At 34.4% G+C, this 8,218-nt stretch overlaps 1 protein-coding gene across 10 annotated transcripts in view; it reads left to right on the forward strand.

Annotated features, from left to right (window-relative positions):
• LOC135199317 (ras-related protein Rap-1b-like) overlaps nt 1-8,218 on the forward strand; it is a 653,366-nt gene that overhangs the window by 196,118 nt on the left and 449,030 nt on the right. The window contains exon 3 of one of the 10 annotated variants that reach the window (XM_064227261.1): nt 6,099-6,171. The exons of the other annotated variants lie outside the window; for them this stretch is intronic. The gene's annotated coding sequence lies outside the window, so the exon portion shown is untranslated. The remainder of the gene's footprint in view (nt 1-6,098; nt 6,172-8,218) is intronic. 10 annotated transcript variants of the gene reach the window in all.

Consider the following 8,218-nt stretch of genomic DNA (forward strand, 5'->3'; position numbering starts at 1 on the left):
CAACAATTACGATAGTTCATGCCAAAAACCTTCAAACTAAACAGTAATTTACCACTTTAGTCCAAGAGAGGCACTAAAATACTCTTCCAGTTGGCAATATTTCATAAGGAAATGGAATTTTTTATTAAACTTCTTTCAAAAAAATTCATATCCTAGAGATATAGTTCATAGAAATCATTAATAAATTACTAACCAAATTTTTTCCAACCACCTATAGCTAATTTTTTGATGTTCCAAAAAAAGAAACTGTGTTTTGCTTCTGTCCCGTATGTGTTTTGATACCAAGTTCTCACTTAGACTTACTAAAATCATCGAACAGGAAATTCCATGTCTTCAACTTAAAACTTATTTCGACTAATCCTTGTAAAATAGGTTATTTTTTAATTTCAAAAGATCGCTTGCAGGTCCTTCATGAGATCGAATGTTGTTTATAAATTTCACATGCCCTGGATGTCCGGGCTCTTACATTGGATCGACTCGAAGGTTACTGCAAGTGAGATATTGCAGCCATAAGGGTTTCAGCTTTCGCACAGGTCAAAGAATTAAGCAACCTGAATTTTCCAATATTTAGAATCATGCTGCTCTTTGTAAAATAGAGATCTTGAAGCAGCACTTCTCCATAATGGCTATACGAAGGACCCCAGATCACTTAACACCTTAGAGTCGTTACTCATAAAAAGGCTGGTTCCTTCACTCAACAATAAACACCTCGTCTTCAACTTTATATCTGGCATAGTTTTCGTCTTTGACTGGGACCTCGGTTTTTGTCATTCCCTCTTCTTTCCTTACTAGATGGTTGGTGTTTTAGTAGTCTCTCTCTTTTGTTTCTTACTGTTTTTTAATAAAAATTGCTTTTTTACAGTTTTTTAATGTCAATTTTAATTTTTGATGAATTCCTTTTAAGTAGTAATATAATGTAATTGTTTTTTGTTTTTATTTCTTCACAGACTGATGATGCACCGTGTTTTTGTGTGCGAAACGTTTTTTGTATAATAAATCATGGCCTGTTACTGAGAGTGTATCATGGAACCTCCTGAAATCTTCCTATATTGCCGTCTGCAGATACTATATATATATATATATATATATATATATATATATTATATATATATATATATATATATATATATTATATATATATATATATATATATTATTTATTTATAAATATATATATATATATATATATGCTTAAAAATCACAGCAGATGCACGTGACTTTCATTACATAAGCAAATACCACAGAAAAATGACAGACAGAAAGGCAGTACCAAGCGCTTTCTGTTTATTCAGGCATCGTCGGGTCATCGCTTGGTACTGACCTTCTGCCTGTAATTTTCCTGTGGTATTCGCTTACACACACACACACACACACACACACACACACACACACACACATATATATATATATATATATATATATATATATATATATATATATATATGTGTGTGTGTGTGTGTGTGTGTGTGTGTGTGTGTGTGTGTGTCTGTCGGAATTTATATTGTGTAAGACGAATCTTCCATTGCATTCCCCTGAGCCGTGAAAGATATTTTCTTATTTCGCACCCAGTTCCTTGCTTCTTATATTAGGAAACCAGTTTAAACTATATTGTTCATGCTAATGTTTAAATTAGTCATTTGATATAGTAAGTAAGCTCCTATATGCGCAAGAAGAAAAAATATTTCAGGACTGATGGAATATAACGGAAGGAACGCCCGGTCACTATTGAAATGCAGGCCAGATAAATTGAACAGATAACAACAATGTCCACCTTTACGAAAAGTACTTGATTGATCAATGACTTTATCCTGCCTAACCACTGAGGAAACACCGAAATGTAGGGTGAGGTTCCTCTAAAAAATTAAAAATAAATAGCGATATACCGCCTCCAGAAGATAGATTACTATAGGGACTAGGGGAAACGGAAGCTTGTTGAAATTTCAAAAACATTTGGAAGTAGAGTGAAAAGTGAGTTGCAGAAACTGGCTCCCTTTTTGTAGAGAGAGAGAGTGTGTGTGTGTGTAGTTCGAATTTATTAAAAATTTTATTTTATTTTTTTACTTCAAATTTTCTTTTTGTTTTATTTCCATGGCTGATTAAATGACTTCTTCTCACGTTAACCTTTACTCTAGCAATAATTTTTTTTTAATTTGTTTTATATCCATGACTGATTGAATGACTTCTTCTCACATTAACCCTTACTCTAGAAATTTTATGAACGAGAGAAAATTCGAAAATGTATATAATAACTTTTACCCTGAGTGAAGAGGATAAACGAATTCAGGTTAGAGGGGATATGAATTTCCATCCATATTTTTATAGATGGCATGATTCAGTGTTTCAAGATCCCCGCTTATCTAATGTCGCAGCCATCGGTGCAGACAAGAGGGCGTTCTGCCAATTTGCGTCTGATTTACTGTATGTTTACACACACCTGTATTAATACCCTACGCTATCCCCCCCCCCCACCCCTCCCCCCCCCCCACCCCACATCGCATATCTTTGTGCCTGTTTAATTTTCTAGGGTCGGGCATCCCTTTGTTATACCTCCGTAATGAATAACGCCCCCCGTCCGTAATTTGCCTCGCAAAATGTTTGCTTTCCTTCGATATCTCATTTTAATGGCAGCGACACGCCTGTCCTCCCAGGCTCTCTCTCTCTCTCTCTCTCTCTTCCTTCCTTTGTCGAGGGGAAGCGAGTGGTGAGTCTCTTATGCAAATCCCGAACAGAAGTGTCTGAGGGTCGGTCCTCAACCCCTCCCCCCCTCAGAGGGGCTACGCCCCCTCCTGTAGTAGTAGTTCGAGTTTATGAGATGCCTGCAAAATATTTGCTTTCCCGCCCACGACCTCTCCTTCAGCAGCCCTAGCCAATAAGTTAGTGCCCTTGTTTATCTCTGGGCGAAGGGGCGGGGGCGGTGAAGAGGTGATTGTATGTATATGTTTATATTTATATATATGTATATATATACATATATATATATTTCTGTGTATAATATATATATATCATATATATATATATATATATATATATATATCATATACATATATTCATTCCATATGTAATTTCCTCTAGTCCGTGTCTGTTGACACGGATACACGCAGACACACACACATATACATATATATATATATCATATATATATATATATATATATATGACTGGTGAAAATGTTCTGTTACAACTGAATTCCATCTAATAAAAGGAGCCCATTAAGACGCCAAAAAATGCAAAGTAAGTACTATATTTCAGAGACTGCTGTCTCTCTCACTTTCTATATTTTGCCGTTTTTTGTGAGCTTTTATTATATATATATATATGTTATATATTATATATATGTGTGCGTGTGCGTGTACGTGTGTGTGTGTGTGTGTGCGCATACAACCTGGTGGATGGGCGACTCCCTCCAGATAAAGTAGGACATACTTCAGTAAAGGACTTTCCGTAAAATATAGCAAAAGAAATACGAAATGGACTCGTTTTCTAGTGGGAAAGAAATATGCGAAGTATACAGTGGCAGTGTTTCCGCTTTTATTTTATTTTTGGTTCGTTTTTGCAAAATATGACAGATTCATGGGAAATGAATTGTCATTTAAGTTAACAGAGTTCATTGTATGGCACACATACATACATACATGATATGTATGTATGTATGTGTGTATATATATGTATGTATTTATATATGCATATATACATACACACACACACACACACACACACATATATATATATATATATATATATATATATATATAATATATATACATATATGTCATATATGATATATGTTTGTATGTATGTGTGTGTGCATTTCCCTTCGCTTTCTCTAACAACTGTACCGTACAATGTACGGTACAGTTGTTAGAGAAAGCGTACACATGACGGGTGTAGTACCGGGCCCTCGCGTTCCATCATTACCATTAATCTTTTGCCAAGCTGCATGATTTGTTGGTAAAGAATGAAAGCTATTTATCAGGACTGAGCAGAAAGGCGCAGACTTAATTATTTTAATATGACTTATACTAATGGTCCAGGTTTATTTGGAATTTCCTCCCTTTATTTTACAGAAGTCCACTTTTACGGTGTGTTTATTTTTCTTGAGCTCCACAAGATTTGTCAAATTTACGTTTCGGGTAAATATTTCGAATAATTCAGGGGGCAGATGAAAATGAATAAAAATACAATAGCTTACATTTCTCAACTGCATTTAAGTAGTTGATTATTTTGTCAAGGATTTAACATTTTTCTTCATAACACGATCCCTCAGTGTAAGCACAGCAGTGTTCCAGGAAAACTGTTACGTTTTCTCTGTTGCTCCCATTTGTCTTCCTGATACAAAAATTTATGGATAATTTTTTTTTTATAAAATGTGCTAAATATGGAGAACTTGCATAAGTGTGCATTTGCGAAAACGTCAATGAAAAAAATAAAATATTCTAAGGCGACGTTAATTCCTTGTATTGAAAAGACATAGTACTTCCTGACCTAACCTGACCTACCTTTACAGCTCACAGAACGTAATGCCCCACCCTGTCTATAGGGGCATCGCCCTACCGTCCAGCTGGATCCTTTAATTTAATTATTGACACTTCACTAAAATCCTCTTTTAATTTAAAAGTCATGCTGCTAATATATCAGATGCGTTGTCTAAGGTTTCTGTTATGTCACCCCTTAGGGGGGTTAGTACCGTCAGTACACCTCATGCGGTGCACTGTAGGCATTATCTAAGGTACTTTGAGCGTGCCTTCGGCTCCTAGCTGCAACCCCTTTCGTTCCATTTACTGAACCTCATTGCATATTCTCTTATCTTCCATCGTGCTTCCCACCCTCTCTTAACAATTGATTCCTAGTGCAACTGCTTTGAGGTTTTCCTCCTGTTACACCTTTCAAAATTTTTACTGTCAATTTCCGTTTCAGCGCTGAATGACCTCATAGGTCCAAGTGATTGGCCGTTGACCTAAATTCTGTGTTTAATTCAGTTCATATACTCGTAAACCATCCCCCTTTCTGTTTGCTGTTACTCAGGATGATTGCTGATTCTATCCTATTCCAAGAGAATTGAAGTCTAATGGAAGTAGATAGTAATTTATTTTAGGATAAATATGATTGTACATTGGGTTTTATTAGTGTAATGCGGTTGTACAAATTAGAAATTTCATTGTCTTTGAGCATAACAGGACAGGTAGTTTGTGATGAGATAAACAGATCTGAATTCCTTCTTGACTGCAAATACTGATAGTTTTAGAGGTATTTACAGCGTAGTTATTAGGTTAGTCATTCCTGGCAAGAAGAGGGGAGGGGGGTTTCATCAGAATATGCGTGAATGTATTGTGATGTTATTCCAGATTAATAAAAAATGCTACAATGCATTGGTTATTCCAGATTTATAAAGAAGCCACAATTATTTTGTTATTCCAGACTGATAAAGAAGCCACAATTAATTTGTTATTCCAGATTTATAAAGAAACTACAATTAATTTGTTATTCCAGATTTATAAAGAAACTACAATTATTTTTTGTTATTCCAGATTGATAAAGAATCCATTAATTGTTATTCCAGATTTATAAAGAAACTACAATTAATTTGTTATTCCAGATTTATAAAGAAACTACAATTATTTTGTTATTCCAGATTGATAAAGAAGCCACAATTAATTTGTTATTCCAGATTTATAAAGAAACTACAATTAATTTGTTATTCCAGATTTATAAAGAAACTACAATTATCTTGTTATTCCAGATTGATAAAGAAGCCACAATTAATTTGTTATTCCAGATTTATAAAGAAGCTACTATTAATTTGTTATACCAGATTTACAAAGAAACTACAATTAATTAGTTATTCCAGATTTATAAAGAAGCTACTATTATTTTGTTATTCCAGATTTCTTAAAAAAGCTAGTGTTATTTTGATGGAAGTTTTATCGAAAAGCAAATTGAAGTCTGGATAATTTTGAGTAATTATTATTATTATTATTATTATTATTATTATTTTTATTATTATTATTATTATTATTATTATATTATTATTATATATTTTATATATTTTATTTATTTATTTATTTATTTTATTTTTTTAGTTTATTTATTTATTTTTTTGAGGTATTCAACATCTTGACAGCAGAGATTACTGATAAGAGAGCCTCCTTTATCACTGGAGAGGACTTCAAGAAAGGTCAGTTTGTCATTGGATAGGTCTTTAAGAAAGGTCATTTATCATAAGAAAGGTCAGTTTACCATTGAATAGTCATTCAGAAGGTCAACTTAATCATTGGATGTACAGGACTCTAAGAAAGGTCAGTCATTGGATAGGTCTTTAAGAAAGGTCATTTATCATAAGAAAGGTCAGTTTACCATTGAATAGTCCTTCAAGAAAGGTCAACTTATCATTGGACAGGACTCTAAGAAAGGTCAGTTTATCATTGGATTAGACTTCAAGAAAGGTCAATTTATCATTGGATAGGACTTCAAGAAAGGTCATATTATCATTGGATACGTCTTCAAGAAAGGTCAATTTATCATTGTATAGGACTTCAAGATGTGTCATTTCATCATTGGATAGGACTTCAAGAAAGGTCAATTCATCATTGGATAGGACTTCAAGAAAGGTCAATTCATCTTTGGATAGGACTTCAAGAAAGGTCAATTCATCATTGGATAGGACTTCAAGAAAGGTCAATTCATCTTTGGATAGGTCTCCAAGAAAGGCAAATTTATTATTGAATAGGTCTTCAAGAAAGATCTATTTGATTGGATAGGACTTCAAGAAAGGTCAATTTGTCACTGGATAGGACTTCAAGATAGGTCAATTTATTATTGGATATGACATCAAGAAAGGAAAATTTATCATTGGATAGGACATCAAGAAAGGTAAGTTTATCACTGGATATTGCTTCAGGTAAGGTAAATTTATCATTGGATATGACTTCAAGTAAGGTCAAAGGCATTATGGAAAACAGCGTCCTTAAAGGATCTTCACCCAAGGAGATTACAGCATTGTGTAGATTCCCAGCCATACGCCTCAAAGAACCATTACATAATCGTGATGGTTGTACTCAGATAATCTGTATGATGGAAGGTTATGTAATCTTAGTGGTAAACATTCTAACAAAAGCTTCACAAAAGGTTACGAAATCGAGAGTTCCATTTTCGTCGAAACTCGCAGAAGATTACCTGGTTATGTAAGTCATTCAGTTAGTTTTTTTTTATACAAACATATTTTGTGCTGGATAAGCTTTATTGACAAGGTAATACTCTAAATAAGTCGACCCTCTACATTTCCACAATGTATGTGATCTGAGCCATTGGATATTTACTTTTGAGTCGTTAGGAAAAAAAAGAGCTATGTAATTTTCAGATGGTAAGAGGTAAGACTGTTTGGAAGAAATGAAAATTGAAAGACAAAGTGTCTTTTGCCATTTTTCTTCTCCCCCGGTCGAAGATAATAAGATAATATTCATTTGAGAATCTGAGAGTGAATCAGACAACAAGAACAGAAAATAAGTGTCAGGGTTTGTTAAAGTTAGTCATGATATGTCGACTCATTTGCAAACTATAAAGAAACATGGGTGTAGTTTATTATGGTTTATTAAATGTTTAGGATACAAAGCCGGGACAAACAGGGATATTTAACTTGATTTTTATTAAACAACGAGAAGGCGCCATGAAGAGAACAGTTTGTATACGAACTGAAACTTTGAAAGAGATAACAATGCCAGCTTTCTGTGTGCCTGTGTCTCTGAGAGAGAGAGAGAGAGAGAGAGAGAGAGAGAGAGAGAGAGAGAGAGAGAGAGAGAGAGAGAGAGAGAGTTTGAGCACCAGAAGCAAGAAAGGAAATTGATTATGTGGATATACGAAAGGAGTAGGTATCCGGATCAAGTGTTTATTGTTGAAAGGAGAGCGGCGTTGTTCGAAGTCAGTGCGGTATAAAATATCTATATATCTGGAGAGAGAGAGAGAGAGAGAGAGAGAGAGAGAGCATTGCTGTATCCATTTCATGCGGAGAGAAAGGGAGAAATGGTGCTTTCATTGAAGGCACTGCACTATTATTTAGCTATTATCTATATACATCCGCGGAGAGAGAGAGAGAACTTTGGTTCAAGCTAATGCAACACCATATTTTTCTATCGTGAGAGAGAGAGAGAGAGAGAGAGAGAGAGAGAGAGAGAGAGAGAGATATCGTATAAACGTTGGAAGGACTAGCATATCGAAATAGACCCACA

The sequence above is a fragment of the Macrobrachium nipponense genome, chromosome 23 (assembly GCF_015104395.2).
Source record: "Macrobrachium nipponense isolate FS-2020 chromosome 23, ASM1510439v2, whole genome shotgun sequence".
NCBI lineage: Eukaryota > Metazoa > Arthropoda > Malacostraca > Decapoda > Palaemonidae > Macrobrachium > Macrobrachium nipponense.